The sequence below is a fragment of the Rhinopithecus roxellana genome, chromosome 9 (assembly GCF_007565055.1).
Source record: "Rhinopithecus roxellana isolate Shanxi Qingling chromosome 9, ASM756505v1, whole genome shotgun sequence".
Taxonomy (NCBI): Eukaryota; Metazoa; Chordata; class Mammalia; order Primates; family Cercopithecidae; genus Rhinopithecus; species Rhinopithecus roxellana.
Window position 1 is genome coordinate 123,704,848 of NC_044557.1, and position 11,255 is coordinate 123,716,102.

Consider the following 11,255-nt stretch of genomic DNA (forward strand, 5'->3'; position numbering starts at 1 on the left):
ACAGAATCTGCAAAGATGTATGTATGGACATGGATTCTTCAAAAACAAGTTGGAAGAAACTATGCAGGTAAAACAAAATGATTGTGTTTCTTTTATGTCTATTCTTTGATATCATTAGTGTTGTCCTAATTCTTATTTTCAAGATAGACCTAAAAGACTAGCAAATCAAGTGAGCAGATTAAGCACATACAAATAAGGAGGGGGAAAATCACTTGTGCAGAAGGCAGAGCACGAGGATAATAAATTCTTAAAATTCTGGTGAAGAAGGAATTCTGCCCTTCACATTTAAGGCCAGGGTACTGTGTGAAATCAGAGAAACTTCGATTTCTCTTTATATTTAGTGTCTAAAAGTTTAACCACTTAGGAAGACGTTTCCTCCTTTTGGTGAATCGCCACCTCCAGCATTGACAATGCCAGATTAGATAGAATACTTTCAACCCTGGAGTCAGGTATTCTTGCTTCTGCCTAAGGTTTTTAATTTTAATTAACTCCACTGATACCTCTCTCAGGGTTTAAAAAGACTTTTATTACTGGGAAAAGAGTGCTTTTAATTTTCCACTAAGAAGGTTAATTAAACATCAGTTTTGGTTCTTTCCTGCTTGGTGTTTGAGTGACAAGAACTTTTCCTCAAATGTCAAAGGCTGAGGAAATGAACTAGAGGACAGATTCCTGGGACAAAGACATACAAACCTGTGTCCTCACCACAGAAGCTTTTCAGGAAGAGTGGCAGGCAAACGTATTTCTCCTTCAGAACAATCTCAATCCTAGGCCAGTGGTGTATGTTGCAATGCTACCCTGGGGAGAGAGGTGATAGAAAGCTGTGTTAAAAGGAGATGTCTTAGCTAACAGCCTTATGTGATAAATAGCATGCCATTTTTCAATCAATGTGATTTCTAAGTCCTGTAAGGAAATCATTTGTGGGAGTGATTATTTGACAATTCATATATCATTTTGATCCATTTCTGACCCATAGGTTTGGTCAAATGGATTTAAAGATTTAATTAAGAAAGAATATGACTTTTAGCTGTTTTTTTGGAGTTTGAATGGAGTGTTCATATGAATTCTCAGGTCTGTGTATGTATTAGTCTGTTCTTCCACTGCTATGAAGAAATATCAGAGACTGGGTAATTATAAAGAAAAGAGGTTTAATTGACTCACATTTTCACATTGCATCAGGATGAAGTGAGTGCAAGCAGGGGAAATGCCAGATGCTTATAAAACCACTAGGTCTCTTGAGACTCACTCATTATCACAAGAACAGTATAGAGGAAACTGCACCCATAATTTAATTATCTCCACCTGCTCCCTGTGGGGATTATTACAATTCAAGGTGAGATTTGGGTGGGAACACAGAACCAAATCATATCACTCCACTTTTGGCCCCTCCCAAATCTATGCCCTTACATTTCAAAACACAATCATGCCCTTCTGACAGTCCCCCAAAGTCTTAACATTCCAGCATTAACCTCAAACTCCAAGTCCAAAGTCTTATCTGAGAAAAGACAAGTCTCTTCTGCCTTTTAGCCTGTAAAATCAAAAGCAAGTTAGTTACTTCATAGATACGATGGGAGTACAGGCATTGGGTAAATACACCCATTCCAAATTGGAGAAATTGGCCAAAATGAAGGGGCTACACATCCCATGAAAGTCTGGAATCCAATAGGGCCATCATTAAACCTTAAAATTCCTAAATGATCTCCTTTGATTCCATGTCTTACACTTAGGTCATGCTGATGCTAGGAGGACTCCCACAACCTTGGACAGCTCCGGCCCTGTGGCTTTGCAGGATCCAGGATCCCTCCCAGCTGCTTCCATGGGCTGGAGTTGAGTGTCTGCAGCTTTTTCAGATTCACAATACAAGCCGTAAGTGGACCTACCATTCTGGGATCTGGATGATGGTGGCCCTTTTCTCACAGCTCCACTAGACAGTGCCCCATTGGGGAATCTGTGTGGGGACTCCAACCCCACATTTTCCTTCTGCACTGCCCTAGCAGAGGTTCTCTATGAGGGCTTCGCCCCAGCAGCAAACTTTTGCCTGGACATCCAGGCTCAACACCACATGTAAGTTGCCAAGTCTTGGGGTCTGCACCCTCTGAAGTGATAGCTCCAGTTGTACACTGGCCTCTTGTAGCCACAGCTGGAGCTGAAGCAGCTGGGATGCATGGCACCATGTTCCAAGGCCGCATAGAGCAGGTGGGCTCTGGGCCCGGCCTAGGAAACCATTTTTGTAGGCATCCTTCCATTTTTCCCTCCTTCCTTCCAGGCCTCCAGGCTGCCACGAAGTTCTCTGACATGCCCTGGATACATTTTCTCCATCATCTTGTTGATTAACATTTGTTTTCTCATTACTTATGCAAATTTCTGCAGTGGGCTTGAATTTCTCCTCAGAAAATGGATTTTTCTTTTCTATTGTATTGTCAGGCTGCAAATTTTTTCAAACTTTTCTGTTCTGCTTCTTTTTGAATGTTTTACTGCTTAGAAATTTCTTCTGCCAGATACCCTAAATCATCTCTCTCAAGTCCAAAGTTCCACAGATTGCTAAGGCAGGGGCAAAATGCTGCCAGTCTCTTTGCTAAAGCATAGCAAGAGTCACTTTTACTCCAGTTCCCAAGAAGTTCATCATCTCCATCTGAGACTATCTCAGCCTTGTGGTCTTCATTGCCCATATAACTATCAAAACCATTGGTTTTGATAAATTTTGGTCAAAACTGTTCAAGAAGTTTCCAAGAAGTTCCAAACTTTCCCACATCTTCCTGTCTTCTGAGCTCACCAAGTCTTTAGGAAATTCCAACTTTCCCATATTTTCCTGTCTTCTTCTGAGCTCTCCAAACTTTTCCAACCTCTGCCTGTTACCCAGTTCCAAAGTTGCTTCTGCATTTTCTGGTATCCTGATAGCAGCGTCCCAGTCCTGGTACCAACATACTGAAATAGTTTGTTCTCATACTGCTATGAAGAAATATCTGAGACTGCGTAATTTATAAAGGAAAAAGGTTTAATTGACTCACAGTTCCACATTGCTGGGGAGGTCTCAGGAAAATTACAATCTTGGCAGAAGACAAAAGAGAAGGGGGCACTGTCTTCACAGCACAGCAGGATGGAGTGAGTACAAGCAGGAAAAATGTCAGATGCTTATAAAACCATCACATCTTGTGAGAACTCACTCACTTATCATGAGAACAGAATGAGGAAACCTGACCCCATGATCCAATTACCTCCACCTGGTCCCACCCTTGACACATAGGGATAATTACAATTCAAGGTGGGATTTGGGTGGGGACACAGAGCCAAACCATATCAGTGTATTTATGGAATTACTATACTTGCCTCCTTCAAGTCTTGTAAAAGGGAATATTTAAACACATATTATGAAGCATGATAAAATCATAAGAATTAGAGATGGAAAGAAAAATAAAATAAAAAAAAGAAAATAAAAATAAAATTACCTAACTACAAAATAGGACTTACCTACTTGTTCCTATGTACTTTCATTAGAAGAGGATGTGGAGCGTATTGTTCCTAACTGGATTCCAAATCAATTAATTCTTTCTGATATTTGGCTCACAAATAGGTGAAGTATAACCATTTCATATAAATAGGTATAATTTTAAAAAATATTTACCTTGTACTAGTGGTTTAAGATATATTTGTAATGCTTATATTTGGTTTGATTTAATTGTCATGTCAACCTTATGAGATAGGTGCTGTTGTTCCCATTTAATATTAATAGGTGAATACTTAATATTAATAGGCAAACATTAATAGATAATATTAATAGGTGGAAACTTAGGGCTTGGGAGAGTGTAATAAGTGTAATAACTTGTGCAAAGTAACAAAAATACTAAGATTTGGACCCAGATCTGTCTGATTCTAAAGCACATGCCTTTAGTAACCATGCATTATTCATAGAGAAACCTAAAAAGTATTTAGATTTGGAACTTTATTTCAGACTTAAAATACATGTTATAAATTTGATATGGTGTCTTGTAGAAAAATGAGAAGAGGTTATGACCAGTGATTTGAGGTCTGGACACCAGTTCCTATGGCGTACTATATGGATAGATGCATATTTATCTGTGTGTCTATAAATGAATGAATGGACTATTACATTGTTGACTGAGAAATTAGCATTTATATATGCACAGATACACACATATCTATGAATTCCTCAACTAATTGATAGGATTTTTGTATGCTGTAAGTTGGTTATCAGGAACTCAGTACACAATTTCCTATAGAATCAATGTTATATATCATGCTTATGTATTAAAACCAATCCATAAAACATTCATAATTTTATCTGTTTGCTTATGATCATATCTACAGATTCATGAGTGGTGCCTAGAATGCAGAAGACAATAAAATGTTTTGTCAAATAAATAAATGAATAAAATGAGTGAAAGAAACTGAAGAACAATACAAATAACATTAAATACCTATTTTTATTTATATTATTGCTTCTATTGAAAAATTACATTTGGAATTCTAACTTGGGATGTCAGTAACTTACCTTTCCTCCTTGCTTGCCGAAATACACAAAGGTGTGAGTGGAGACTCTTCATCGGGCTACTAGTTTATTTTTCACAATTTAGGAAGTGGTGTCCTGCAAGCCAAAAATCATTGTACTGGTATGAAGGGATAAGAAGGGGATTCTGGAGTTTGGGAGTAGAGTTTCTAGGAAGAGGACCTTGGAAAGGTGCAGTAGTGTGGTGTAGAAATGTGGAACAGATAAGTGCATGGAAAGGAGGGAGGTAAAGAAATCTTTACTGATGATGAGCTACAATCTGGAAGAACTCTTGCAGCCTGGCTGAGGTAGCCCTCAGTGTATTAAAATTATATGTAAATTACTATGGTGTGTGTGTGTCTGTGTGTAATGGAAAGACTGTTTTTTGTTGTAGATAATAGAAATCACTCTGACCATTTTATAGCCACAGCACAAGCATGTGCACTCAAACTTCATAGCACAGCCCATTCATTAGAAGTAATCCTCAAAAGAGACAGAAGATTCATCTATACTAGACTAACAGGATTTGTGAGTTAGGCAAATTCATTGAACATAAAACTGAAGAAAATATAGCTCTTAGTTTATTTTTGATTCCTGAATATTCCGTTAGAAGAGCTCAATATAAGACAATGGTGACTGTGAGGCAAAAGAAGTCCAAAGAAACAGATTATCTGCATGAGAGTGCTTAGAGGTAGGCTCAGATTTCTTTTTGCATTATCAGTATTGACCTAAAATATATAAAATCTTTGGAAGAAATGGAAAATATTTTCTTCCTCTCAGTTCACATATGTTTCCCTGAAGGCTTAAGTTCTCTAAAATTTGTATTAATATTCCTCTGCTGTTACATCAACAGCATCCGGGTACTGCAGTCTTTGTTAGAATCCTCTTTTTGGACCAATTCATTTATTAGTAGAAAGCTTGTTAATAAAAGAAACTCTTTAATCCTTTCAGTTGACCAAGATACAATCTTGTGCATTACAGTAGCACTGCTTACAGAAAAATGTTCCAGACAGCCTTTCAGAAAGTGCACAGGTCTAAATCTCAAACTACTGAAGCGTACTCAATGGCCCTCACAGTCAATTCATTTCTACCCAGGGTATTACAAGAACAACTTCAATCTAAAGTTATCCTTGAGGGTTCTTCTGAAGTAAATAAATTAGAATATGGGTATGTGAGTTTCTCACAAGTTTTCTTAGTATTCCCATTCTTTTGGAATATATTTTTGTTCTAATCAGCAATCATTTGATTATCACTTACCAAAACCCACTCAAAGAATTTAAGCAAAAATGAAAACATGTTGAAAGGTACAATGACCCAATGAGAGAAGTGAAGTCAGACCTTACAGAGAGCTGGAAGAAGAAGTGGGAGGTCATTGTGCTCCACTGCAGCCTCCCTGTCTGTCTTTCTCCCTCTGGGCCCATATGGTGTTTCAGCTCTCACATGCTGTCTCTCTCTCTCCCCCTCTCTCTGCTCCTTCATTTTCCTCTCTCTCAGCAGTTTGACGTTCTTGTACACATAGTAGAAAATGACCTTCTCAGATCCCTAATTGTCTACTCAGTTTGATGCTAACAGAGACAATGAACGATCTCCAGATAAACCTCTGGTAGAGAAAATCCAATTGGCCTTGTTTGAGCTAGTTTTCCACTCTCTGTGGCCACGGAAGAGGTAGAATGATGGCTGCAAGAATCCATTACTGAAAGCTGCAATGAGGCAATTTTAATAAGTTGCTAAACAACAACAAACATTTATGTAGTATTTGCTATAAGCCAGACACTGTTCTAAGTTATTTGCATGTAGTAGGAAGGCATTGGCTGATCTATGTCTCAAAAGGTGTCCACAACAATTTAGTGCCTCTCAGGGTCTGGATAGCCATTTTAGTCTTTGTTTTCTATGTGTGTTCAAATAATATCCTCATGTAACTTGTTTGTGACATGTGCTTGACAAAATATTCTATGGATTAGTATATCTTGGATAGCCTGTGATACATTTTATCTTTATTCTTTCTCCAATTCTAAATTTGTCTTGGTATCCTCAATCATTTTATGTGACTTTTTTTTCTAGTCATAAAAATCCCTAGAGATGGTGGCTGCGTTTTGCTGAGTTTCATGCACTGACAAGACAGAATGATACCACAGCAAGAGTTGGGTCTTTGGGGTCAGTTGGAAGGGGTTTAAATTCTAGCTGAGACAGTTCTAGCTCTGGGGACTTGGTCAAGTCTTTTAACTTCTTCGATTCTTGGCTTCCTCAAGTTAAAGTGCATAAATATGTATGTTACATGTAGTATTTGAAATAATGCTTATAAAGGGCCCAGCAAATAGAGGCCTTTGGTAAATCATACATAATAAAGTTTCTCATCGTATATTTATTTTTTGTGTGAGTATGGCATACTGGCATTGCTTAAAAGAAGTTTTTCGATTCATTTATGTTGAAACGTACTAAAGTTAACGTACCTGATTTTCATGGCTGCAAGGCCTCATGCTAATATGAATAGAGAAGGGAGTAGAAAGAAAATAGAAGAGGTGGAGGGACAAGTATTTGACCATTGATAAAGTTATGAATATTGGCAATTAGAATAAAAATGCAAACTGCATTATGTGTGTGTGCACATGTATGTGTGTGTGAGACATAATACTTTTTAAAATTTTTAAAAATTACTTATTCTTTATTTTAGATTGACAAATAATAATTGTGTATATTTATGGAATACGATGTGACGTTTTTCTTTATGTATCGATTGAACAAAGATTCAATCAAGCAAGTGATTATCAGAGGTTGGGGATGGGGAGAGGAAAATATGGGGAAAGGGGAGAATAATGATTTTTAAAAAATCCCTGTTCAGAATTGCAAAGCTGAGTCTCTCATTGATGGTCATTCGTCATCATCCTAGGTTGTCTATATGTGATTTCTAATAGGAATTCAGCAATGTTGTTCTCCCAATTATTCATACTCAAAAGCATAATAAATGAACCTATTTATAGACTTATTTTCTATGTAGTTTACGCTAAACCTTTTGCAGTGTTGTCTGCCTATTCTTTAATCTCCTGTTAGAAACCACCTATATGTCTTTATCTTTCCAGTGTCTTAAATTCCTCCTATTCAGGTATTGAGTTCAGGTGCACACAAGTTTCTTTTTTATGAAGTTTATATTCTTTTCTATTTTAATTCACTTGGGCAATTTCACTTTTAATTCTTTAAAAATGCCTGATTATCTACTCAATATATAACACCCTGGATCAAGTCCAGGCAATGTCACTCATTAACAATATGACTTTCAACAACGTTCTTAATTACTCTGTGTCTTAATTTGCTCATCTACTAATACACAATTGGGCTAACAGTACCTACCTTAAAGGATTTTTTTTTTTTTTTTAGACGGAGTTTTGCTGTGTTGCCCAGACTGGAGTGCAATGGCCCAGCCTAGGTAGTCTAGGCTCACTGCAACCTCTGCCTCCTGGGTTCAAGTGATTCTCCTGCCTTAGCCTCCCGGGTAGCTGGGACTACAGGCATGTGCCACCACCCCCAGCTAATTTTTGTATTTTTAGTAGAGACAGGGTTTCACCATGTTGGCCAGGCTGGTCTCAAACCCCTGACTTCATGATCCGCCTGCCTTGGCCTCCCAAAGTGCCTGGATTGCAGGCGTGAGCCACCATGCACCCAGCCTTAAAGATGTTTTGAGGATTAAATTGGATAATTCAGAGTAAAACTCATGGAACATACCTGGTATGTTTAAGTGCTTGATAGATATTACTTCTTAATATCATTAAACAGGTAAAATTTGGTATACTTAAGCATCTATTTTCATATAAAAATTTTCAACTTTGAACAGAGGTAATCATCTGAGTATTCTTATAAAGGATTCAATATTTTCATGGTCTGTTGGGTCATGATTTTGTCCTAAATTACCTTAACTTTCTCAGCCACTCTCAGGATAACAGTAATTTACCACACTGCCATGCTTTATTTCTGTTTTCATGTAGGTAACTTCCCATTCTAATCTACATTCTTACCTATCTCTGTAAGTCTGAATTTCTCTGAAATTCTTTTATAGTAATAAGGAGGTCCACATATGGAAAATGTTAGAGAGCCTAGCAAGAAGATTGCAAAGGACTGTAGATTGCATCTTCACTGGTATGCATGTCACTAAAGTGATAACTAAGCTGCCACTTGGAAGCAACTTTTCTTTTGTGAACAAACCTTCCAAATAAAAAGATATTTAAAAATGTAGAATATAACATAGTTTCCATACAGGACAGAAACATATTGAGGAATAAAATAGATGACAGCTTTTGACTATGGTCCACTGGGCAGAGGAAAATTGAACTTGAGGTTAGAAGATGTGGGTTATAGTCAGGGTCCATATGCATATACATGAGCATGTTGCTGACAAATGGGCATCATAACTCTGTTAGTCCTTTCGTGTTTCTATAAAGAAATATCTGAGACTGAGTAATTTAAAAGAAAAGAAGTTTAATTGGCTCATGATTTTGCAGGCTGTACATGAAGCATAGTGCCGGTATCTGCTTCTGATAAGGGCCTCAGGAAGCTTACAATCATGGCAGAAGGTGAAGGAAGCCAGTGTGTCACATGGTGAGAGTGGGAACAAGAAAGAGAAGGGCGAGGTGGCAGCTCATTTAAACAATCAGATCTCATGTGAACTCATTACTGCAGGGAGGACACCAAGTCATTCACAAGGGATCTGACCCCGTGACCTAAACACCTCCCTCCACACCCTACTTCCGACACTGGGGGATTACATTGCAATATGAGATTTGAAAGGGACAAACATTCAAACTCTATCAATAACTCTACTCTGTTTTGAGGTTAAAATACTGTGAAATATTGGAAAGAACTTTGTAAGCTATTGTTTAAGTCATTAGGAGTTGTGTAGACTATTTTGATGGTTGAATATTTACTATAGGCTCACAGGTAAGTCATTTACTTCTTATACATAGCTTAACTTCAAATATTTACAAATGCTTATTGTTAAATATTTAGCAGCATTGGCATTGTATAGGTCCAAGCTTACATGCAAATGAGTTTGTAATTACTATCTTGAGAAGAATTGTCATTAAAAAAACTGCAGTAGATGACACCAGAGGCATCCTGTTCTAAAATTTATCATTTGGAAAAATATCACATCTCTCTGCAAGAGACAGTAGTTCTAATTTGTTTGATCAAATACATGCAATTTGTGCCTTTCACCATAGGGTACTATAGCCTAGAAGCATATACATAGCACCACCGAAGGAAAATGACTCCCTGATTATGTCCTGAAAAACTAATGAAAGCATGTCAAAAGAAAAAAAAACCATTGCCTTCTACAGAATAAAAGGGATTGATCACAGAATTAGAAGGAAATGAATTTGGACCTTTGAATAAATTGACTCCCTGATAAGAATGCAAGTCAGAGAACTGAGCAGGTGATGAAGGCCCCCTGCAATCCAAGGCAGCACACAGCTGTGTGTGCACCTTTGTCAGGATTGTTTTATTTTTAAAAGCAAGTTCACCACTTAAAGCAAAGATTGGGAGTCCAGATTTCAGGAAAAAAGGCAGCAATTGTTCCCAAACAGCACTGTTGGGCAAGATAACTTGTGAAATACCAGTCTAATTTGTGCTTAGAGAAAAAAAATCTCTTTTTTTCCTTTTTATATTTCTTTTTTCTTTTATTATTATTATTATTATTATTATATCTTTAAGTTCTAGGGTACATGTGCATAACATGCAGGTTTGTTACATATGAATACTTGTGCCATGTTGGTGTGCTGCACCCATCAACTTGTCAGCACCCATCAACTCATCCTTTACATCAGGTATAACTCCCAATGAAATCCCTACCCCTCCCCCTTCCCCATGATAGGTCCCGGTGTGTGATGTTCCCCTTCCCGAGTCCAAGTGATCTCATTGTTCAATTCCCACCTATGAGTGAGAACATCTGGTGTTTGGTTTTCTGTTCTTGCAATAGTTTGCTGAGAATGATGGTTTCCAGCTGCATCCATGTCCCTACAAAGGACACAAACTCACGACTTTTTATGACTGCATAGTATTCCATGGTGTATATGTGCCACCTTTTCTTAATCTAGTCTGTCACTGATGGACATTCGGGTTGATTCCAAGTCTTTGCTATTGTGAATAGTGCCGCAATGAACGTACGTGTGCATGTGTCTTTATAGCAGCATGATTTATAATCCTTTGGGTATATTCCCAGTAATGGGATGGCTGGGTCATATGGTACTGCTAGTTCTAAATCCTTGAGGAATTGCCATGCTGTTTTCCATAATGGTTGAACTAGTTTACAATCCCACCAACAGTGTAAAAGTGATCCTATTTCTCCACATCCTCTCCAGCACCTGTTGTTTCCTGACTTTTTAATGATTGCCATTCTAACTGGTGTGAGATGGTATTTCATTGTGGTTTTGATTTGCATTTCTCTGAGGGCCAGTGAAAATGGTCATACTGCCCAATGTAATTTATAGATTCAATGCCATCCCCATCAAGCTACCAATGTGTTTCTTCACAGAATTGGAAAAAACTGCTTTAAAGTTCATATGGAACCAAAAAAGAGCCCGCATTGCCAAGACAATCCTAAGTCAAAAGAACAAAGCTGGAGGCATCATGCTACCTGACTTCAAACTATACTACAAGCCTACAATAACCAAAACAGCATGGTACTGTTACCAAAACAGAGATATAGACCAATGGAACAGAACAGAGTCCTCAGAAATAATACCACACATCTACAGCCATCTGATCTTTG